At 49.0% G+C, this 24,669-nt stretch overlaps 1 long non-coding RNA gene across 2 annotated transcripts in view; it reads right to left on the bottom strand.

Annotated features, from left to right (window-relative positions):
- The window catches only part of LOC309853136, a 369,996-nt gene that overhangs the window by 196,966 nt on the left and 148,361 nt on the right, over positions 1 to 24,669 (bottom strand). The window contains exon 1 of one of the 2 annotated variants that reach the window (XR_014305532.1): positions 20,459 to 20,568. The exons of the other annotated variant lie outside the window; for it this stretch is intronic. This is a non-coding gene — a long non-coding RNA (uncharacterized lncRNA). Of the gene's footprint in view, positions 1 to 20,458; positions 20,569 to 24,669 lie in introns of those variants that run through there. 2 annotated transcript variants of the gene reach the window in all.

The raw sequence follows: 24,669 nt of genomic DNA, 5'->3' as shown, positions 1-24,669 counted from the left end.
ATGATTTTAGTACCCTGTGCTCCTTGTCTGAATCCTTTACTGGACTGGATGTTGCAGATTGGTCATTTTCTTTTCTTCTACATTGAACCCTCTTCTCTCTCCTGGACTATCATCAACCACGAACGCATAGTGTATCATTCTGTTTGGTGCTCAGATGATCCCTGCAGGAGGCCATGTAAGCTGGAGCCATGTATCTTATTCCTTTCTACATGACTAGTAGCTGTGTGACTTTGGATGAGTGACCTAACCTCTCAGTTTCCTCATCTGTCAGCATAACTGACCACAACAGGCTGGGTGTAAAGACGAGCTGCGTGAAGACGTGCAGACTCCATGTGCTGCCACGTCATCAACTCCATGTAACTGCCCGTTCTGACCTCGTCGTATTCTAACCCTAATCATCACGACCACAACCAGCACACACCATCCAGCCCCAACGTCGGCATAGAACAAGAGCGCCACAGACTGTTCGGGAAGGAAGCAATGGGGGAAGGGAGGAAGGGAAGGAGGCTGGAGTGAAAATTTTTAATAGAAGGTGTATGGGAAGATGCTAGAACCACCTTCCTCCCCATCCTGCCCTGACCCCTCCCCCACAATCACTTCCCTGCTAATATCCAGCTCCCTGGGGTAGGTGTGGAATCGAGCCTACCCACCGCTCCTGGAGGAACATTTGGTGAACTGACCCAGGGCTTCTGGATAAACCCAAGTGCTGGCTACGGATCTGTGTGCTCCTTCCCATCTGCTGCCTCACAAACAATGCTGGGCTTTCTACTTCAGATGACACACACTTCCCTCTGGAAATTTGCTCGCGGTGCCAACTCAGCTTCCGTGTGAGTGCATTTCTCATTTCATTCTCCTCTGCATACAAGTCACCGAGGCCAGACAGCAACACCCCATGTCTGCTGCACTCCAAGAAGGATGACCGGGTCCAGTCTTTAGTTCCTTGTCCTCAATGGGCACCTTGGTCCCATCTGTGGAAACCACGAAGAGCCTCTGGAAGTTGCAGGCCAGAGGCAGTAAAAGAGAAAGGAAGTCCCACAGGAAGCTGGTGTCCCCTGAAGCTGGTGGTCAATGTGTGAGCTGGCCGTACTCTTCTCACTGCATGTATTCGGGATTTTCCATAATAAGAAGGAGAGGGAGAAGCCTCTGAGAGGTGGGCATCTGCTCTGAGTTGGATGACTTCACCTCTAGCCTCAACTCACTTCCTGAAGGTCAGTCAGGTTCAAAGCCCCAACACTCCCATCACAGAACTGGTCTTTCTGGGGAGCAGCCCCCACCCCGAGTGGTCTCATCCCCTTAGCATCAATGCAGCTGTGATCTAAGGGGCTCAAGAATTACCAAGCTACCCTATCACTTGGGAATTCAAAGGATTTTAGAGGCTCTGTGCTAGGCGACCCAAGACAAAGAGCAGACAAATTCCTTATTCTGCAACAAGGAGACAAGGCAGGGCAGTCAACATGGCAAAGGGCCTGTGCTGAGCCCCCTGCCCCCTGTGCTCTCAGCTGCTCTCTTGGCCACTTAATTCTCCCGACTCACCGTGAGGTCAGTGTGCAGGGGAGAGCCAGAGGATGGAGGCAGGATGGGGAGAGAGAAAAGAAAGAGAAGGGGGGAAGGAGAGAAAGATTTTAACTCCATTTTACAAGAGGCTGAGCCCCAGACATGGTGGATATCAAGTTCAAAATCAGATGGGTAATAAAAGGAAGCAAAAAGACCCAAATCCAGGCTAATCGTGCTCCGATCTGTGCCGTTTCAGTCTGGAACAGAGAGCAAAATGAGCTTATAAAGGGTCACACCTAACAAAGCCAAGTCGCTGAAACTTTGTGCTGGCTACAAAGAGTAGGCAGATGTTCATAAGCTGCGGACAGAAAAGACCTGCACCCACAGCTCTGCCTCTGTGGGATGCAGACAGGAGAGAGGCAGCCGATGGGGGGAGGTCACAGGGAAGGGCTGGGTCCAGTCAGGTGAAGATGTGACCTAAGGCAGAGGAGTCACAGAGTGGGGAGCGTGGGACACATTAGCAGGAACATGCTGCTGGCTGCCCAGCTCCCCTTTAGAGGCGGGGGGTTATTCCCTTACCGCCTCAACACAGGAGGGGTCTTCTGTGTTATGCAACACCCAGCCTCTGCGCTCTCTGCGTGCGTGTGTCGGGTGTATTCCGCATTCGTGCAAATGCCTGCATAATTCTCTCATCATCCCAGATGTCACGGGTGCGGTGAGTCCCTTGGCACTACATGTTTGCCATTCCTACAGTGAAGAGCCCCACTGGGGCTTTCTCCCCAGCCACAGCCCCTACGGAATCTACGAAGAACCGAGACAAATGATTTGAGGCTTCTGTGCAATGACCTGGACGGGACACGTGGAGCACTCGTGGACAGCCCAGCGCCTCTTTGGAGCACTCCACTCCCACCTTCCGTTCTAGAGGAAATGCTGGGGACAGTACATCTCACACAAACCTGCCGCAGAGATGGGCTTCCACCCAGGCCCAGCCCCACTCAGTTCTTCATCCCCCACACACCGCCCACCCTCCAGCAACAGTGACCTGCGGGCAGCCAATCAGAATCCTTCCTTGGAAGTGAAGGGCTGGGCTATTTCAGTTCGGGTTACTGCCAACCTCATTCTGTCAAGTCATGGAGGACATCCTGCAGATAGCATAAAGAAGGGATGGGGATGGAGGGACAGGGACAGGGACAGAGGACAATGTGGCTCCACCCTTGACCTTCCAAGTTAGAGGGTCACTTATTCTCTTTGCTTTCAGGATGGTCTGAAGCAAGTTCCTCCCCCTCATTCCAGAGACAGTCTGCTAATCTATGGCTGGGCTTTGAAGTCCAACATTGTCCCATTCCTACCGTGTTCTCCAGGACCTCTGATGGCTGGGGCAGTGTTCTGACCCTTTCGTTACCCAAGTATTTACAACTGGTGCTGGCGTAGGAGAGGAGACGTGGGTGCTACAGAGTTCGGAAGCAAACAGGAGCACAATGCTGGCAGAGCGAGGGGTCCCTCCTCTGTTTCAGCAGGAACCCCCTTACGAGCATCCTGCGGGTGGGAGATCAAGAAGAGCCTTCTGGGGGCGCCTGGGGGGCTCAGTGGGTTAAGCAGCTGCCTTCGGCTCAGGTCATGATCCCAGCGTCCTGGGATCGAGTCCCACATTGGGCTCCTTGCTCGGCAGGGAGTCTGCTTCTCCCTCTGCCTCTGCCTGCCATTCTGTCTGCCTGTGTTCGCTCTCTCTTCCTCTCTCTCTCTGACAAATAAATTAAAAAAAAAAAAAAAAAAAGAAGAAGAGCCTTCTGCCCAGTGATGGAAGGTGTGTGCTCAGGGCTGGGGATGGGGGACAGGCACGCAAACTGGTCGTGAGCAAAGAAATCAAGAATACATATCTAATGGGGGGAACCAAGGGGTTGAGCAGGGAATCAGCGGGTGGAGCAGGACAGGAGGTACTAGACGGGCAAGTCGAGCACCGCGCATTTCTGCTAGAACCAGGACCCCTGCCCCAGATCTCTGTGTGCCCGTTTTTATCTCCAGCTCCTAGAGAGAATCCCAGGCCACACTTCAGTTAGTATTGTTGTTGTTAATACGTATGAACAGCAGGCACCACGACGAACACCCACTGGACTGTGTGTGCCAAGGAACGTGCTAGCGGCTCCCGCCATCATCCCGTCCGGTCCTCCATTAGCGCAGCCCGGTGAGCAGCAGGGTCCTGTCCTCCAGAGGAAGATGCTGACGCAGAGAAGTTAGGTAATCTGTTCCCACGTTCTCAGTGTGCAAGTGGTAGTGCCATGACACAGATGGGAACACGGAGGGCCAGGGAGAGAAAGGGACTCACCCTCCAGCACTCGGCGTGTCAAGCTAGCAACCGGATCCAAACTCAAAGCTGCTTCTCCATCTAGTCCTCTGGGTCAAATCTGAATTATTTCAACAGCACAAAGGACCACTGCCCAGGGAACAGGTGGGGCCATCAGACAGACTGCTATTCTGCATTCTTCGATCCTCCCATGAGAATTGGAGGAGGGGGCTGTGCAAGGTGGACAGACCAGAGGCTGCAAACTGGGGATGCACGGGCTGGTCAGAGAATGTGCTTCTGTTTTTCCTGCAGAGTGGTGTGCAAGTTTGATTCACTGCTTTAGAACTGAGAGATGGCACACACGACTCTGGGCTGTAACTTGCCAGTAGATTCCACCGGATTGGAGAGGGATTAAACATGGGGCTTGGACGCCAGACTGGGAGCGTGGTGCCAGCCACACATGGCTAGTCCGCCAGAGCTTACCAACCCCCCACTTCCATTTGCATTAAGCCAACTGTTTCTGGTGCTCCTATGGGGCTCCTAGCGAGCATCCAATGGAGCCAGAGGAGTAGAGGACGCAGACCCTGCACTAGGCTGACCCCTTGCCTAATCAGATGGTTTGGGTTTGGGTTTAGTTTCCTCTCCATACTCTCGTGTAACAAAGAACTCCAAACGCTCGGTTGGGAAACAACATTTTCTGCTCTTAGGTCAGAAGGTTACTGGGAAAACTTTACTTCTGGCCAGTTTGGGTCTCTCTCCAGGACCAACCGCTACTCTGAGCATTCTCTTCTCACAGCAGATGGCAGAAGGGCAAGAGTCCGAGCAAAAGCTGCACAAGTATAGTTAGGACTCTGCTTGTGTGGCCTCCCTAGCTTCAGAGTGCTCAAGTCAGTCCCATCGCCATACCCAAGGTCATACCCAAGGTCAATGGGGCAGAGATACACACTCTGCCTTGCCTACAGGAAGACACACCAAAGACAGATGGTGAGGGGTGTGGGGGTGTCCTCCTAGGACAAGGAGGGAATGAAGACTTGGCAATCATCAGCCTCCTAGACTCACCGTGGATCTGTCTTTCAAGGGATGGTCTGCGGCTCTGCAGGACCCGTGGGAAAGGCAGGCAGAGTGGCAGTGAGGCACACAGGAGTCTGTCTCTGCACTAAGCCAAACCACATGCTCAGAGCTAGAGAATTCAAAGCTGCCACCGAAAAAGCCCTGGACAGAGGAACAGATCTCATGTCTTGGCCTTTGGGGAAAAGGAAGCACAGCCAGGCCTGGTGGTCCTGCAATCCATGGCTGGAGGCAAGCGTCAGGGCATCAAAGCACCGCTCCTCCCACTCCGCGACACCAGGTCAAGGCTAACGAGGAGGAGGTCTGGCATTGGGCCCTCGTGGGCAGGCACGGCCACTCTACCCAGAGGCAGTTCTCACTAATTGGCTTGCTTTGCCCGATGCCTCACCAAATACAAGACTGGATTCTAAGCCCAGCGAGGGTCCCTCAGCCTTCAGGTCAGGGCTCAGAGGTGGGCCAAGCCCTCGACAGCTCGCCAGATCAGATTCTGCCTGGGTGTTATCAGAAAACCTCCTCTGGCCTCAGTCTGAGGCTCTGGAAATTCTGCGGGAACCCACTTCAACCCTCAGGCTTTGAGAAAAATTGTATAAGAAGGAAGAGGAAGAAAGAAAAGATGGTGAATGGGAAGGCATTTTTACCAAGATTGGGTCATTGAAGGAGTGGGAATCCTTGGTGGACACGGTTCTTCCAGGCTAGACAGACCACCATCCTCTCTGTCCAGCCCCCCAGCTCTATCTCATTAGAGAAGCCCCAGCATCGACACTTCCTTAGTGACACCGACCAACGGGAAGTGAATTATGTCTCCATCAGCAGCCACGGCACATCCGTAGCCCTCACTTGGGACTGTGGTGGCTGCCTGGCATGGACTAAGAGGCTTCTCTCCACCAGATGGACCCACGCAGCCAGGAGTCCCACCCACCTTAAGCTCCAGCAGCCAACTAAGCCTGAGCACATGCTCAGGAAGCAAATGCAGAACAGATTTCAAAGATGAGCTCATTTCAAAGATGAGCTCCCTGCCCTGGAATTCAAAAAATCACCTAGATGATCCAGCCTCATGAGAACAGCAGAGATGTACAGGTTTACTGCTATAGCTTTACAGACAGAAAAACTGGGACTTTGGGTTTAAGCAGGTCCTCAAACATTAGCTTTCTTCCTCAGAAGAGCAAAGAAAGTGAGGACCAACCTCCAGGCTAGGTGCTATGCTAAGGACAAGGGCAACTGCCTGCCTGTACTGTAACTTGTTAAGAGTAAGCAAAGGGGATCAGGTAGATGCAAGCCTGAGGCAGATCTGGGGATTTGGTGAGTAAAGCCTGGGTTGGTTGTCACCCTTGATTTGCCCCCCAGCCAGGTGCTCTTGTACAGTGCACAGTAAGCACAACCATACACAGCCGACCTGCTCAGCACTACCCATGAGATGGATATTATCTGTAGCATCAATTAACAGGAAAAATTAGGGTTAGAGAAAGTAACTGAAAGTAACTTGCCTAATTGTGCAGAACTAATATCATGGAAGACTATAGAGTTTGGGGTCTTAGAAGACAGGACAACACAGTTATTACCGCCTTTCCCTCATTTTGCTTTTGGGTGGTTAAATATTTTATTGGTTGGTCACTTGTTAGTTGACAAAAATTGAGTTGCTGAGAGTGGTTAACAGTGCATTAAGCTCGTGCAATGATGATCTAGTTAACGGTTTAGAAGCCTAACATCATGGGTGGGCAGATCCAGGAAAGACACTCCGTCTAGCTTCATCCCCCACCTTGGGAAGTAGACAGGCGATTTTCCCAGGGTCTCACCTGGAAGCAGGGACTGAACCGACCCTGGAACCCAGGTCTTGATACTCAAGCCAGTGGCCCCCACCTTGTGAGGCCAAGTGCAAGTGCAGATGCCCCCCTCCCAACTCTGTGCCCTGTCAGTGGACAGGGTCGAATTCAGGAAGTGCGGGGGCGTCTGGGGCAGTGGTCTCTGAAGCCCAAGCCCTTGAGCAGAAGCTCGGGAGCAGGGCTGGGAAGGAGAAAGGGCTGAAATAAATACCCGTCTTGGCCACTTCCAACTGAGCGTCCTGCTGATTCCTTTGGATGAAAAACCCATACCATCCTACAGATGTGCTCTGGGTATCATACCCCCACACCCACCCACAGCCCTCTGAAGGTCTATTCATGGTTACTGCCGGATAAGAGAAGGAGCAGCCTGCCAAGGGAAGCTATCTTATCGTCCTCTCCTGACACACCCTAAACAGACCAGTTACCCCCAAAAAGCCAGCCTCCCTGCATGCCCTCCCACACAACTTGCCATGCCGCCATGCCCTCCCTGCACGGCCCGCTCTGCCTGCACACCCTATGTCATCCTTCCTTCCCTCACCATCCTCTGCTTGACCAGATCCTATGGGCACTTCAAGACTGAGCCTAGGAAGGCCCTCCTCTGGGAAGCCTATCTTATATCCCTGCCTTACCATTCAACTCTTGGCTCTGCTATGGACTCCCCCAAATGCCTTCCTTTCTCATTCATGGAGATAACACATCCATTTCCTTTCCCTCGTAAGCCTGTAAGAGGCAAGGACTGTTCTGCATTTTATTAGCACAGGAGGCACATAGGCCTTGAGTGCTCCGCGCTGTACGGTCGGAGCTCAATACATGTGCTACAGCAATGAAAGAGGAATGTTCGTGACGCATGCGATGAAGAGCAGACTTAGTACGCTGTAAAGTGCAGAGCCACGGCCAAGAATAGCTACAGAGCGCAGGGGGTGGAGTTGGAAACTCAGCCTGAATCCAACTAAAAGGCCCTCCAGGCCCCGCAGATGGCGGAGGGCATCCTGATGGCCCCCTTGGGCATCTGGACTGAGAACGCGGTTAAGCACATCCATCAATCCAGCAGCGTGTCCGGCCTCTGCCCACAGAAATTCGTGCAGCCCCGGCTCAAGGATGGTCCCACAAGATAAGGAGAATTCAGGAGGGGACCCTGGGATAACTAAGCAGCCACCAGGTCATCCCCAGGGCCATGGGGAGGCCCTTGAGACAGGGCTGGGGGGAAAGCATCTGTAGAAATCCCAAGGCGTCGTGAGAAGCCAGTGGTACGCGGAGAAGTCCGCGTTTGGAAGGAAGGGCTGTTTTTCTCCTGAGGACGTCCAGGTGCTCTCGAGAGGGCCCATCACAATGATGCACAGCCAGAGGGGCCCTCGGGGATACTGCCTCCTCCTGAGAGCAAAATATTGAGCCATCGGTCAAATTTAAACACCTTCTCATCAGGAGTCTCGTTGAGGATGAAGGACTGTGATTCTACATCATCCACAGTTTGAGTAGCCCAGGCAGACATGCCCAGGACCAGGACGCTGGAGGAGGTGCTCAGCTGAGTTTTTAGGGAGGCATGGCTCGGGGGCAGCTGTGTCCCATCATCGGGGACCACTGGGTTACAGCCCCACCCCAGGGAAAGTTGAGGAAATAGGCAAGACTTATTAATCCCCGAACGAGTAAGAGGGCTCTGAATGCCCGCCGGCCTCTGGGGGTGATCCGTAGGTCACTAGCACTACTACTGGGTACTGAGTCAATCCCACATGTTCGACTTTTCGGAGCCCCGTCCTGGCCTGCTTTTCCTTTTTGATTGTCACTTGCCAAGAGGCTGGGTGTCAACAAGGCTCACCGCCAGCATCCCAGAGCCCTGCTTCAGGGCACATGGTTTCCCCGCCTCCTGCAAGCTGGGTGTGGCCGCGGCACCTGCTTAGGCCGATGCATGAGAACCTTAAGGGCTAAAGCTTGCTCCACCTCATTTTCTTCTCCCTCTGGCACGGCCAACAGCCAGGGTCGGCGTGGAGGGAGGGGAGGGGGAGCCTGCCCCAGCAGCCTGTGTTTCTAAATGAGGAAAGCAGCAAGGAGCAGCACATGGCTATCCAACTGAGCAAGAAATAACTTCCATTTTCAGCTGTGAAGATCCCAGGCCTGTTTGTTGCTCTCCCATCACCAAGCTCATCCACGTGGACTGATACACGGACATTATTAAATCACAGCCTCCTCGAGACTTCATTTTAGCACCTGTACGATGGAGACAGTAGCTCCCCAAAACCTGGTGAATGAGAAACTATGTATCATGCTTGGGACATGGAGGGTCTGTGGCAAATGCGAGCGCTCTTTTCTCTGCACTGTTTGGCCCCCAAATCCCTCCATGATGGGGACTGGCCATTTTGAGACATGGTTCCTTAGGACTAATTTCAGGCACATTCCAGCCATGTGTCCCTAGTACTTTGCCATGTGACCCTAGTACTTTTGGCATCACAGTAGGTCCTCCATAAAGACGTATAGTGGAGCACTTAGACACACCTGTGAGGCCCTGAACAAGCTTTTCCTCAGTGCCATGTGCCAGAGATCAAGATCTCGGGACAACATCTCTGGCCGCCCACCTACTGGGAAATACGTTCTTCCTCCTTCCTACATCAAGATGGCACAAAATCCTGCATTCTCAGGGCTACGGGATCAAGTCCCCTTCTCCCTTCCAGGAATGGAACCCCCTCAGAAAGATCCCTGCTCGTCCCTCTCTTAATCTCTGCTAGAACGCTTGCAGCGACAGAGAACTCCCCGCGCACAAAACGCTCTTCTCTGATTAGAACTACAAGAGGTGGGCTGGGTTCCAGGTCACGTCCGTGAGCCCTTCCAGCAAGTCTACAAAGCCTGTACCATTATCATCACTCCATTCGACAGACAGGAAGCGAACGGTCAGAGAGAGAAAGCAGCTTCCCAAGGTCACACAAGCAGTGAGTTATGACCAGATTCTGGATGCCATGTGAGAGTTGAGAGCAGGCTGATGATGGCTGCGTGCCCGGGACGGGCATCCCTCGCGACTCCCCATCCCCATGTAAACCCCACCCCACCATTTCCAGCTTGGCTTGGGGAACCTGACTACAAACAGCCCTTCAGCTCTATTAAGACATAAATCCCAATAAAGGATTTCTGATAACACAGTCCTTGCCAGGAAAGGAAACACATGCACTGCTGCTTGTGCATAATATAGGTTAATATCTCAGGATGCATTGAATAAATAAATGCTTATAGTGAGGCGAAGCTCCATTGTGAGCCAGGTTACTGCAGAAAAGACGAGACGCTGAAGGGGCATTTGTAGACTTGGATCCAACGGGACGCTCCCTAGAAGTACTTTCGGCAGGCGCGGCACTCAACCCTGCTACCGATGAGCAGGCAGCAGAGTAACACGTTGGCTCCCAAGGGATGCTCAGGACCCCCTCCGTGGAAGATGGTGGCTTTCAGATGGGCTGGTGGCTTGGTGGCTCCTTCAGAGACAGTTGAAACTAAGATGGGATTTGGGGTGTGACCAAGTGCGAAAATCTGCCAAAGACGTGCCTAACTAACTAAAGAATGCAGACAGGTCAGATGAGCCATGTGCTAAAATCCGAGGCACGTGCGGGAAGCTGGAATACTTCGTTGGCATTGGGAGGAAGCAGGAGGATGGAGCCAGGCTGGGGGAGGGGAGGAGAGTACCCACGGGCCACGTGTTTCCAAACAAGAGGAGACCGAATCGTAAGAAACTGCCGACATTTGATGGCAACTGACCAAAAATATGGCACTTTATATGGATTAATCTAATAAAAGATCTATTGCTTTCTACTAATGTTCTATCATAAACATGCATCGCAGGGCAACAGACCAGGGAGGGGGCAGAAGTCACAACCATTGACAAGGCAAGATGTGGGCCACAGCACAGAACACCAGCCACATAGACTTTGGAGTTTAGGCTGGCGGGAAATAAGAAGGGTTTTTGCCAAGATAGGAAGGGGGGAAAAGCAAGGCAGGATACACTGTGATCTGAGTGTTTGTGCCCCCCCCCCCGCCAAAATTCCTATGTGGAAATCCTAACTATCAAACATGACAGTATCAGGAGCTGGGTTTTCTGAGAGGTGCTGAGGTCATATGGGTGGAACCCTCATGAATGAATTGTATCGCTATGAAAGAGCCCCCAGACTGCTCCCTTATTCCTTCCACAATGGGAGGCCACAGGGAGAAGGGACCAGTGATCCGGGAACAGGGCCCTCCCTAGAAGGCAACCATGCTGACATTTGACCCTGGCCTTCCCTGTCTCCAGAAGTAAGCAGTACCATTCTATTGTTTATCAAGCACCCAGTCAGCGGCATTTTGTTACAACTGCCCCAGAGGGACTCAGTCTAAGAGCACCCTGAGGGGACAGACCCGCTGAGACCCCAGCCAAGCGGACTGCGGCTGGCGTCCCGTCCAGCTTGGGCCGGTCAGTGCTCTGGCCCATTAGCAAAGGGAAGAGGAGTGTGCAGCAGGACCAGACAGCCCCACGTCTGCACCCACATTACTAGGCTCAAGTCCTGCTGTGCTCCTTAAAACCTGTAATGGACTGAAGGGTGGCCTCCAGGAAAGAAGGTCTATGTTGTCACTCCCAGAACCTGGGAATATTACCTCATGTGGCAGAAGAGTGGAAATTATATCTTATATGGAAAAATCTCCATTAAGTTAAGGACCTTGAGAGGAGGCGTTTATCCTGGAAAATCCAGAAGGGTCCCAAATCTGATGACAAGTCTCCTTATGGTCAACGGGCACAGAAGATGCCTCACATGAAGAGGGGGAGGCAACATGACCAGAGAGGCAGAGACTAGAGTGATGTGACCACAAGCCAAGGAACCAAGGAGCACTGGAGCTATCGGAAGCTTGAAGAAGCAAGAACAGATTTCCCCCCGGAGCCCTTCAAAGCACCAGGCTACTGATAACCTGGATTGCAGACTTCCAGCCTCCAGCTGTAGGAGAGTATCGTCTCCATGAAGTTGCCAAGTTGGAGGTCCTTTGTCACAGCTCCCGCCCCCGGAAACTAATACATGAACCCCTGGCCGCAGCTCTCTCGGCGGTACGACGGACTAATAATCTCATGAGAAGACACACGTGAGGGTTTCCCATGACCTATAGGATGCACCAAGCACTCCATAAATGTCAGATGAGACAAGCAAACTGCAGGAGGGACATCAGACCCAAGGAAAGGGACATAATGCCTGCCGTGTATGCATTTGGTGCAGAAGCCACCAGACCTCCTGCTGGGAGGTGGAAGGTCTTCTGGGCAAAGGCCTGACTCCCCTACACCAGTGGCCATCTCAGCTCACAACTGGGAGCTTAAAGCCCTTTTCCGGTAACTCTGGAACCAACAGCAACTTTAGTTGAAATATATGTATGCGAAAGTGTTCTGGAAGAGTCCATTTTCCTTCCAGAATAGCAGACTGAACACAATTTCAGCAATTGGGAATCTGGCATTTTGAGATTGTTCAACCATTGGAAAAAGTATCTTTCAAAAAGATAGTTAAAAAAAAAAAATAGGACGCAAGGGAAGAAAATGGTTATTAAAAATGCTTAAGAGCCTTCCTGAACTTCAAATGGGCTCTTTACAACAATAATACTGATGATTTAAGGGAAAAATGAATCAAGACTCTATTGATTAAATGTTCCTTAAATTATGTGTGGGTTTTAAAATGTGTGGCAGTATGCAAAACACGTTGGAGGTAAAACGTTTGAAAAATCACCCAAGACTTTTAGAGAATCGGGAATGTAGCTGCCGCTTCCAGCCTGGGGCGTGAGCAGTCCGGGCAAGAGGGTGGAAAGGTCATCCTGGAGCCCTCAGGCCTGTCGGTGACCCGGGGCCAGTAACGCCTGACCCCAGAGCCCCGCCAGTGAGCAGTGCTGTCGACTTCATGCTGATGGGCCCTGGTCTCCCTCATGCCCCTATGGTCTCGGCTTAGCACCAGTGACCTGAACACACGGTCCATTCTAGTTACATTTACTGAGCACCGACCAGATGCCCAGCCCAGTGCTCAGAGCCAGGGGATTCGCAGGACACACAGCCCCAGGCAGCCACAGATGTGCAAACAGGCCATTACGGTTCAGGGGCTGAGAACCAGGACAGGAATGATACGGTTGGGGGATGGAATACAGGGCTGTGAATGCTCACGGGGGGCCCATCCAGGGAGGTCAGGGGGGCTTCTCAGGGAAAGGAAATCTAAGAGAAGAGCTAAAGGGTGAGCCAGAAGTGGCCACATCGAAAGGAAACACAGGGAAAGGGAGAAATTCAGAAAGGAAGTACGCGAGTGGCACCTGCAAGGTGCCAGAGGCCCAGGATGGTTCAGAACCAAACCAGTGCTTCCAGGCCTGCTGGTGGGCCCTCCACCCGGCCACCTGCTCGGCCTCCCCGGGGCAGGCGCTAGACTCCGTGCCCCACTCTGTTCACCCAGCATCTTCAGAATCTCTTGGAATCTTAAGTGAGAGACTCCTCCCTCAGAACCTTGCTGGCCCAGACCAGGCCCCGCTGGGGGAGGACAGCCAGGAAGCTTGCAGGGAGGCCCCCAAAGGCGTCATGTTCTAGGGTTCATGGGGAAAGTCAGCGGGCTGGGCAAATCTTCTCCCAAGCAACCCGGTCTCACCCTGTGACTGATCCCCTCCCCCGCCCACATATTCCCTCTCCTTAGTCAAAGCCGGACCCGCGAGCAGGCTCTGTTCATCTTTCCCCCTTCCCTGTCCCACAGATTCATGCTTAGCAGGGATCCCTCCTCTGTCTCTCTAATCTGCTCCATGGAGAACACTGAGGAGTTAGGATAAGCACAGAACTTTCAGGAACTACTGGGGGGACAGGCAGAAGCTTGGGGACCAGGCCCTCCCTGATCAGCCCTCATTGCAGACAGGACCCATTCCCTCGCTGTCCCCAGAAGCAGCAGTGAGAGCTCCAGGAGTGTCCTGGCCCAAAGGCAGGAGAAACGTCTCTCTCCTTGATGGACCACACCTTCCATGCAACATTCTGATCCCAGTTCAGCCGGACATGCTCAGGGACACAGAGACATCATCTTGGCTCATGTGAGGTGGTGCTTAATCAGGGTACTGAAGGAGGACATGTAGATGCCCTGATTCCTAAAGGTCAAGCTCACCTTGACCTCGTAAGACACAAAGGGCCATGTAAGGAGCCTCATCAGACACTTCTCCGAAATGGACTGGTCTGAAGTCACCCAGCACTCAGAGGCAAAGTCAGGACATGGCCCAGGCCTCTGGACCTCCACAGACCCCACCAGGCTGGCCTCAGTTTTCCTGTACATAGCACCCGTCTTCGCCCGGATCAGTCTGAGCACTCCGCAAGGTACGTGAGCGAAAGAAGGGGAAAGCAGAGTAACCCCGCACTTGCCAGCCCCGGAGAAGCTGGCGGCCTGAGCTCACAACTTACAGATTTGATTTAAAGCTACTGTTTCCCCCTCTTCTCCTTCCACAAAGTGGTGCGTGGCCCACTTATATATTTAATTAGAATGGATTAAAATTAATAGCATCTTGAGTGGTTCCTGACCCTTCTTGAGATAATTGGAGACACCCCGGGGTGAAGGGAAACTGGGAAGAAGAAATGCTGATCTAACTACCAGAGCCCCAGCTTCTTCATGTGCATGTAATCAGCGCATCCCTTAATCACCCTCTGGGGAGATATACAGATTTGGGTTTTTTTTTTTAACAACAAAGCTAGGTGTCCCTAGGATTTGGAATCATGCTCTGTCCCTTGGGCTAGAGCGCTAAAGGCATGCTCATGGCAGGCAGACCAGCTGAAGTCTGTCCTGGCTACACTGGCGGACTGATACACGACTCTCATACATGTTTTAACACTTGTGTGTGTGTGTGCTTAACAGATTTTTATGAAATTGTTTGTCTCCATAAGTATAAACAGAAAAACCCATTTCTGAGCACTTACTGTGTGCCAAGGATCGTGGTAAGTATGTTCCTATCCATTACCCTGTCTGTTCTTGGCAATTTATCCCGTGGATGTGGGACAGATGGGAGCAAGGGGACTCTCTGCCATTGGACAGTTGAAGAAAGATGGCACGGGAGCTAGATTCAAAACGAAAACCCAGACCTCAGTGGCCAACAACCACCCAAGACGTTTGCAATGATGAACGCATTCATCCCAACCCTTAGCACGGCCTCGAGAAAGCGCCAGCACTCAGGGCATAGCTTCTGTTAGCACGACCACGTGGCAGGCAGGGACGTGGGCCTAGCCAGACCTCACTGGTTGTCTGAACATCTCCCACTTTCTCAAACCCAGAGAAAGAGGGTGTGGCAACAGCCAGGAATAAGGTAGAGCTGGAGAACAAGCCATAACCATCCTTAATGATGGGGAGTCAGAGAGCAGTGAACCAAGCCCCCCAGGAAACCTGCCCTCCGGGGCTCCGAGCACACATGAAGACGGGGGGAGGAGAGAGGACCAGAGACCCCTCAGGCAGTGCTGGTTTCAGATCCTGCTCCACCACTTACTGTGCGAGACAAAGCTAGGCTCCCAGCTAAGTACACCAAGTATCAGCCTTTGCACTTATAAAACGAGCAGGTTCGTGCCTGTCCGTCAGAGCCTGCAGGGTACCAAAGCCGGCCCTGGGCGGGGCGCCTCACAGGAGAGTCTGTGCAGATGCGGTGACAGGTTCGGCGTCACACAGAGATACCCATCGGTTTCCTTGGCACCTCCGGGCTCCTCGCCTCCCCGGAGCTCCAGATCTCTAGGCCCACATTGATAACAACGAGCTTTAAACAGTCATTGAGAAAGGGAAACATTTGCTCATCTTTGGGGTCACCCCAAGCTTCAGAGGTCAGTAACTAATGTCCCCTCCCCTGGGTCATCCCCACTTCTGTTTGGCAACAGCCCTCATCCCTTCCAAGCATCTCTGTCCCCTGCTGTCTCCTGTATGGTAGGGTAAACCGCACTGGTTTCCACAATGAGGACTGCGCCTATGAGTGGGACAGCATTTTGGGTCAAATTAGGTCAAACCCGTTCAGCGGTGCTAGAGCTGCTAAGGCATTAGGTAATCAACTCGAGGCTGGTTCCGCCCGGAGCCATTTAATTTTGGGGAGGCAAGATTTAGCTGACTTGAAAGAAGGGGGAAGCAAGCTTGCAGAAAGAGATTGATTTCAGCGAAACACAAATTCATACTCACTAAATGCCTTACCACTTCGGAATCAATTAAAATGAGCTGGAGAAAACGGCACAGAGAAATCGAGAATGACAGAAAGCCCAATTGGAAAAAAACCAACAACAACAACAACAAAAGGGGAAAGAGCCTTATGGGAGAGCAGAGGAGACAGGATCTGATTCCAAGGAGAACCCCCTTAGGCAGGATGGGGGTTGCTCTGGGGCTCTGAGACCCTTTCTTGTCTAGTCCTAGGGATCTGGTGAGCAGTCAACCCAGAATATGAGTCAGGGGCTCTCAAAACTCAGTGTCAGGATCAGCTTGGGGGGAATAAAGGGAGGCGTCCCACATATACAGTCCTGGGGCCACTTGTCCAGCTTCTGATTCATTAGGTCTGCGGAGGAGCTGCCCATCTGCCCCTCCAACAGGCCCCAACCCCTGCACAGGTGCTCTGGGACCACACTTTGAGGAGCAAAGCCTAGACTAGAGAGATTCCATGATGTGTCCCTCTTTTCTGGTTACCATAGTTGTGACTACTGCTGCGACTACTGATACCACATGTGTCGCTCATCCCTGGGATTGTGGCAAGAAGCCCAGAGAAAGATAGTGGAAAGACCTCTGCATTCGCCCCTCCGGAGAGGGTGCAGACTTTGGAAATACAGCCCTTGCAAGCTGTGGGTGATGGGGTAGAGATAAAGTCCCTCCGGCTCCTGGCGGGGACAGTCCACTTCCAGAGAGGACTAGACAGGACCCCTAACAGTGCTGAACCACCCTGGAAGACAGTTGGGCAACACTTTCTTTTCAACAACATAAACGTGCTCTTACCATAGGATCCTACAACCAATGCTCCTCTTGGTATTCACCCCAAGAAATTCAAGACTTAAGTCAACACCAAAACCTGCATGCAGATGTTCATAGCAGTTTTATTCATCACTGACAAAACTTCGAAGCCACCAAGATGTCCTTCAATAGGTGAATGGGCTAAGTGGGGTAGATCAGGACAATGAAATATTATTCACTGCTGAAAAGAAATGAGCCACGAAGCCATGAGAAGACGTGGAGGAACCTTAAATGCATGTTATACAGTGAAAGGGGGCCAATCCAAAAAGGCTACATAGTGCAGGATTCTGGGAATGATAAAGCTAGGGTGACAGTAAAAAGATGAGTGGTGACAAGGAGGGGTGGCAGGGAGAGGAAGAACTAGGCAGAGCACAGGGGATTTTTAGGACAGGGAAACTATTCTATATGAAGCTAAAATGCTGGATACTTGCCATCGTATATTTGTCCAAACCCATAGAATGTTCCACACTCAGAATGAACACTGACATAAAAACGGATGGTGGGGGTGGGGAATAATGATAGATCAATGTAGGTACTTTGATTGAAACAAACGGACCACTTCGGTGGTAGTGCTGATGGTATGGGAGGCTGTGCATTTGGGCGCTAGGGGCTACATAAGAACTCTCTCTCCTTTCTGTTCAACTTTACTGTGAGCCTAAAACTGCTTTAAAAAATAAAGACTATTAAAAAAAAAAAGGGTGGGGAGAGCTAGAGATTGCCTCAGGTCCCATGAAATATGGGATGAGCTGGGAAGGCAGAGTAGCGAGGCATGGAGTGGGGACTGAAGCCATCAGGGATGTGGCAGGAGCAAATCCAGGCTGCTGGCCAGGTGCCAATTCCTGAATAGGTGTGGGGGGGGGCTATAAACTCAGGACAGGAAGTAGGGGTCCCTCCTCTTCCCACCCACCCCCGCCAGCGAGGAGGATATCCCCAACAGCATCAAGATCTCAACAAGAGAGCAGTCTCTCTGTGCTGTTTGAGATTCTCAAAGATCCCTTAATCCTCCCTAAGAAAACAGTTCCAACAGGTGTATAAACCAGCAAGTCAAACAGGGAGCCTCTGCGTCATTATGCAGAATGCCCCTTATGCAGAATCTCCCTGCCTGCACCTAATAAGGGCTTCTCTCCTTCATGAGAGTCCTATAAAATGCATAAATATTCCTCAAGGATCCGAGAGAGCTCCTAACAGTCTTTAATAGCGATCATAAAATGAAGGATAAAATGTGTGAAAGGAGATTGGTCATGATAATAGTGCAAGGTTGGAGAGCAGTGAATTTTCTAACCCCTCCCGGGCTGGGTGTTACAGCAAAGAGATACCGCCCAGAGTCAGGAGCATGCCCAGAGGAGGCCAATGGGGGAGGGGCTATTCAGTCTCTGGTCAGAGAATTCTAGACAAATGAACTGGAGAAACCAAGGGCCAAAGCCAGGAGGCTTTGCCCAAGGTCATACAGCAAATGACAGACTCCCACCCACTCTGCCAAGATCCTGTGTGGCCCAGATGGAATGGGTCCTAGGAATTTACATTATTCATTTATTCTCTGGGTGATTGAGATAAAAACTAGTCTATACTAAATAAGCGTGGGCCGTATACAACTTGGCCCTGGCTGCACAGCTCCTCCAGCCCCTGTGGGAGAGAGAGATTGGTCTGTTGGTAGAGCTTACAACCTGAGCTCTGCCCAAAAACTGGATAAGGACTCTAGAGTATATCAGCAAGGTGGGTACCAAAGGCGGAGGGCTCCACTGAGGATCCGCAGACCAGGCAAACCAGAGTTTGCTCTAAAGGACTTTTGGCTACAGTTGGTGCCGTAATGGGCCTGCCGTGAGCACCTCAGGGCCATGGCACGTGGGCATGGAAGGTGACCCAGTTGGCAAGAAAGCCCACAGCTAACAGACAGAAAAGTCCCCTAGCTCATGTCCTGGCATGCAAAAGGAGCACAATAAAGAGCAGATCCTGGCAAGTACAGCACTAAACATCTACAGGTGCACCCACCAAGAACTACTGTTCACTGAGCTCTTTTGCACACCAGAGCATGAGCTAGGAGTTTTGCATGTCTAACCACATTGAGCGCTCAGAGCGTTCAACTTGACTCTTGCTGCACTGAGTAGAGATACCCAGGTATATGCACAACTGAAGGTGGACAAAATAACATGAGGCAATACAGCCTGGGTCTAGGCACTTTTTCCTGCTTCCCACCATAGTCCAGGGCCTAGAGGTCACCCTATTCTTGGGTTTTGCCTTATAGTCTACTGCCTCTTTTTTCTTGATGAGAATAGAATGGCTTCTTATACCTGATCCTCAGGACCCCCAGGAGGTAGACTCCCTGTTCCTCAGGCTCACCCCATCCACTCATCCCCGCTGTGATCCAGGGATCCCTATCCAGGGCTTCTCTGACTCCCTGGGGCCTCAGCACAGCCCAGCCTGCCCAGAGTGGCAGAAGGTCCAAGAAGCCACACTTCCCTCTGCCCACCCAGGCTGACTAAGCAAAGCTACAAGGAACTTCATGGTGCAAGTCAACCTGAGAACTTCAGGCAGGTCTTGGCTGCACACAAGTCCAGTCCAAACAGAGATGGGGTATGGACAAGTAGGAAAAAAATAAACCTTTTCTTAGAAGTTGTACTCCTGGTTAGGTGGGGGACACCTAAGATTCTGGAGTGATCCAACGTTGTCCTAATGGCATTCACCAGCAGACTAAAACACAAAGGAGTCAAATGTAGGAGGAATGAAATAGAACTCTAAAGCCACCAGCATTCCTAGATGATGGGCTTCATGGAAAATCTAATGGAATCTCTAATTAGAATTTTTAGAAAAGCTAGCAAAATCACTGGATGTCAGAACAATGGACAAATATCTATTATATTTATTGCACCATCAAGTAGATATAAATGTACTTTTACAGACACCTTTTATAAAAGCAACAAAATGCACGAAAGGCCTAAGAGTCTAACAAAAGATCATCAAGACCTTCGTGGAAAAGATGAGAAAGATTTATTAGAAGACACTGAAAACCAAAATACATGATAAAATAGACTGAATTCGTGGACAGAAAGATTCACTATTATAAAAATATCAAGTTGAAGAAAACTGACCTATAGATTCCATGCACTTCTAAGAGAACATTCCCAACAGGGTTTTATGTGGAATTTGACAAGTGACTTATTTATTAGTAAATAAGGTAAAATGTATATATGTGTGTGCATAGTTTGTGCATATATAAGGACACACACATATATATATGTAATTCTTAGCTTACAAAAAGACAAAAATAAATTGAAGCTACACTGTGATGCCAATTTTCATTCTAAAGTTTTCCAAAAATAAATGGGGGAGGGGAAGTACTGTTATACACTGTCAGTAAGAACTCAAAATGGTATTAACACCATGGATGGGAGAGGCAAGATGGCAGAGGAGGAGTAGACTGAAATGACATCAGATCCCAGGAGTTCAGTTAGATAGATAGCAAATCATTCCAAACACCCACAAACTCAACAGAAGACAGAAGAGAAGAAGAGCAGCAATTCTAGGAACAGAAAATCGACTACTTTCTGAAAGGTAGGATGTGTGGAGAAGTGAATCCAAAGCGATGGGAATATAGGCTGTGGGGGGAAGGGCTGGCTCCCGACAAGCGGTGGAACAGCAGAGCACAAAATCAGAACTTTTAGAAGTCTGCTCCACTGGAGGACATTGCTCCAGAGGCTAAGCAGGGGTGGAGCCCCCACAGGGACAGTATGGTCTCAGGGCCCACAAGGTCACACAAAGACCAGGGGTGTCTGAGTGTGGCAGAGCTGCCAGGTATGGGAGAGGGGAAGCTGACTACAGAGACAGAGCTGAAGAGTGAGCTTTCAGATCAGGGTTACCTTAAGCTGTGATCCAAGGCACAGTTGAACCACTGCTCTTCGAGCAGGGATCCTGCAAGTGGCAGATCGGGGAGACTCACCTTCCTCCTCTGGGAGGAGCAGCACAGCAGGAAACTACTGGGTTTGGAAACTCCAAACAGGGCTGCGTGCCAGAGACAGAAATGCTTGGTCACAGGCAAGCTGAGCTAAGAGTGTGGCAGGAGGCCAGGGACAAAGGAGTGATTGACTGCTTATCTCTGAGGCTGCACTGAGAAGTGGGGCCCCAAACTCTCGGCTCCTCCAGGCCAGAGATTGGGAGGCCACCATATTCATTCCCATCCTCCAAAGCACTACGGAGAGCATTCAGGGAACAAAAGCTCTGAGAGCGAACTTGAGCAGATTACTTAGCCCAGCCCCTAGAAAGGGTGGTGCAATTCCGCCTCAGGCAAAGATATTTGAAAATCACTGCAACAGGCCCCTCCCGCAGAAGATCAGCAAGAACATCCAGCCAAGACCAAGCTCACGAATCAAGGACAACAGGGTAATTCCAGAGCTAGGGGAAAGCAATGCATAGATTTCATGGATTTTTTTCCCCATGATCGTTTAGTCTTGCGAAGTTAAAATTTAAAAAAATTTTTTTTTTCTTATTCTATTTTTTTAACTTTTCCTCTTTCCATTTTTAACGTTTCTTAACTAGTTTGTCTTAACAATACCTTTCTTTAAAAAATCTTTTTAAACCATTGTCATAGTCATATTTTATCCCTTCATTAACCTCATTTTTTGTATACATATACACATGTATATATATTTTATATATATATACATTTTATATACATATTTTATATATATTGCACCACCCTTTCTAGGGGCTAGGCTAAGTAATCTGCTCAGGTTCGCTCTCAGAGCTTTTGTTCCCTGAATGCTTTCCGTACTGCTTCAGAGGATGGGAATATATATAAGTTTCTCTTTCTTTAAAATTTGGGGAGGTAGTTTCTTCTAAGAGACCAAAATACAACCAAAATCAAGTGGATGGCTCTGCTCCATTCACCAGTATAACACACACACACACACACACACACACATATATATATATATTTTTATTTTTAAATTTTTATTTCTTTTTTCCCCTTTTCTTCTTCCCCCAGTTTTGGATCTCTCCTGATTTCATTAGCATACATTCTCCTCGGGTCTTTGCCACCCTTTTAGTATATTATTCCCTCATTAATATATTCTTATCTGGATAAAATGACAAGGCGGAAAAACTCACCACAAAAAAAAAAAAAAGAACAAAAGGCAGTACTGATGGCTAGGGACCTAATCAATACAGACATTGGTAATATGTCAGATCTAGAGTTTAGAATGATGATTCTCAACGTGCTAGCTGGGTTCAAAAAAGGCATGGAACAGATGAATGGATCAAGAAGATGTGGTATATATACACAATGGAATACTATGCAGCCATCAAAAGAAATGAAATCTTGCCATTTGCGACAACATGGATGGAACTAGAGCAAATCATGCTTAGCGAAATAAGTCAAGCAGAGAAAGACAACTATCATATGATCTCCCTGATATGAGGAAGTGGTGATGCAACATGGAGGTTTAAGTGGGTAGGAGAAGAATAAATGAAACAAGATGGGATTGGGAGGGAGACAAACCATAAGTGACTCTTAATCTCACAAAACAAACTGAGGGTTGCTGGGGGGAGGGGGTTTGGGAGAAGAGGGTGGGATTATGGACATTGGGGAGGGTATGTGCTTTGGTGAGTGCTGTGAAGTGTGTAAACGTGGTGATTCACAGACCTGTACCCCTGGGGATAAAAATATATGTTTATAAAAAATAAAAAATTAAAAAAAAAAAAAAAAGGCATGGAAGATAGTAGAAAAACCTTCCTGGAGAAATAAAATCCCATTCTGGAGAAATAAAAGAACTAAAATCTAACCAAGTTGAAATCAAAAAGCTATTAATGAGGTGTAATAAAAAATGGAAGCTCTTATTGCTAGGATAATTGAGGCAGAAGAGAGAATTAATTAATTAATATAGAAGAATTAATTAATATAGAAGACCAAATGATGGAGAATAAAGAAGCTGAGCTTTAAAAGAGACACAAACAACTACTGGACCACAAGGGGAGAATTCAAGAGATAAGTGATGCCATAAGACAGAACAATATTAGAATAATTGGGATTCGGGACGCCAGAGTGGCTCAGTTGGTTAAGCAGCTGCCTTCGGCTCGGGTCATGATCCCAGCGTCCTGGGATCGAGTCCCACATCGGGCTCCTTGCTCAGCAGGGAGCCTGCTTCTCCCTCTGCCTCTGTTTGCCATTCTGTCTGCCTGTGCTCACTCTCTCCCCCTCTCTCTCTCTGATAAATAAATAAAAATCTTTAAAAAAAATATTTAAAAAGCAATATCTATAAATATTTTTAAAAAAAAGAATAATTGGGATTCAAGCAGAAGAAGAAAGAGAGAGAGGGGCAGAAACTATATTGGAGCAAATTACGGTAGATAACTTCCCTAATATGGTAAAAGGAACAAGCATCAAAATCCAGGAGGCACAGAGAACCCCCTCAAAATCAATAAAAATAGGTCAACACCCCGTCACCTAATAGTAAAACTTACAAGTCTTAGGGACAAAGAAAATTCTAAAAGCGGGTCAGGACAAGAAGCCTGTGATGTACAATGGTACAAATATTAAAATGGCAACAGACTTATCCACAGGGACCTGGCAGGCCAGAAAGAACTGGCATGATATATTCAGAGCACTAAATGAGAAAAATATGCATCCAAGAATACTATATCCAGCTAGGCTATCACTGAAAATAGAAGGAGATATAAAAAGCTTCCAGGACAAATAAAAATTTAAAGAATTTGCAAACAACAAACCAGCCCTACAGGAAATATGGAAAGGGTCCATCTAAGCAAAGCAAGGGCTTAAAAGCAGTAGACCAGAGAGGAACAGAGACAATATACAGTAATAGTCACATTACAAGCAATACAATGGCACTAAATTCACATCTTTCAATAGTTACCCTGAATGTAAATGGGCTAAATGTCTCAATCAAAAGACACAGGGTATCAGAATGATATGCTCTCTAAAGAAATTCATTTTAGACCCAAAGACACATCCAGATTTAAAGTAAGGGGGTGGAAAACAATTTACCATGCTAATGGACATCAAAAGAAAGCTGGGCTGCAAATCCTTATATCAGGTAAATTTGATTTTAAGCCAAAGACTGTAATAAGAGACAAGGACGGACACTATATCATACTTAAAGGGTCTGTCCAACAAGATCTAACAATTTTAAATATCTATGCCTCTAACATGGGAGCAGCCAACTATATAAACCAATTAATAACAAAATCAAAGAGACACATCGACAATAATACAGTAACAGTAGAAGACTTTAACACTCCCCTCACTGAAATGGACAGATCTTCTGAGCAAAGGATCAACAAGTGAATAAGGCCTTAAATGACACACTGGACCAGATGGACATCACAGGTATATTCAGAACATTCCAACCCAAAGCAACAAAATACACATTCTTCTCTACAGCACATGGAACATTCTCCAGAATAGATCACATCCAGGGTCACAAATCAGGTCTCAACCAGTACCAAAAGATTGGGATCATTCCCTGCATATTTTCAGACTACAATGCTCTAGAGCTAGAACTCAATATCAAGAGGAAAGGTGGAAAGAACTCAAATACATGGAGCCTAAAAAGCATCCTACTAAAGAATGACTGGACCAACCAGGAAATTAAAGAAGAATTGAAAAAAATTCATGGAAACAAATGAAAATGAAAACACAACTGTTCAAAATCTGTGGGACACAGCAAAGGCAGTCCTGAAAGTATATAGTGACACAGGCCTTTCTCAAGAAACAAGAAAAGTCTCAAGTACACAGCCTAACCCTACACCTAAAGGAGCTAGAAGAAAGAACAGCAAAGAAAGCCTAACCCCAGCAGGAGAAGATAAATAATAAAGATCAGAGTAGAAATCAATGAAATAGAAACCAACAGAACAGTAGAACAAATCAAGAAAATTAGGAGCTTGTTCTTTAAAAGAATTAATAAGATTGATAAACCCCTGGCCAGACTTATCAAAAAGAAAAGAGAAAGGACCCTAACTAATAAAATCATGAATGAAAGAGGAGAGATCACAACCAACACCAAAGAAATACAATTATAAAAACATATTGTGAGCTACTATATGCCAGCAAATTGGA

This window comes from Mustela nivalis, assembly GCF_964662115.1.
Source record: "Mustela nivalis genome assembly, chromosome: 18".
Classification (NCBI taxonomy): domain Eukaryota; kingdom Metazoa; phylum Chordata; class Mammalia; order Carnivora; family Mustelidae; genus Mustela; species Mustela nivalis.
This window is presented reverse-complemented; position numbering and strand designations above follow the sequence as displayed.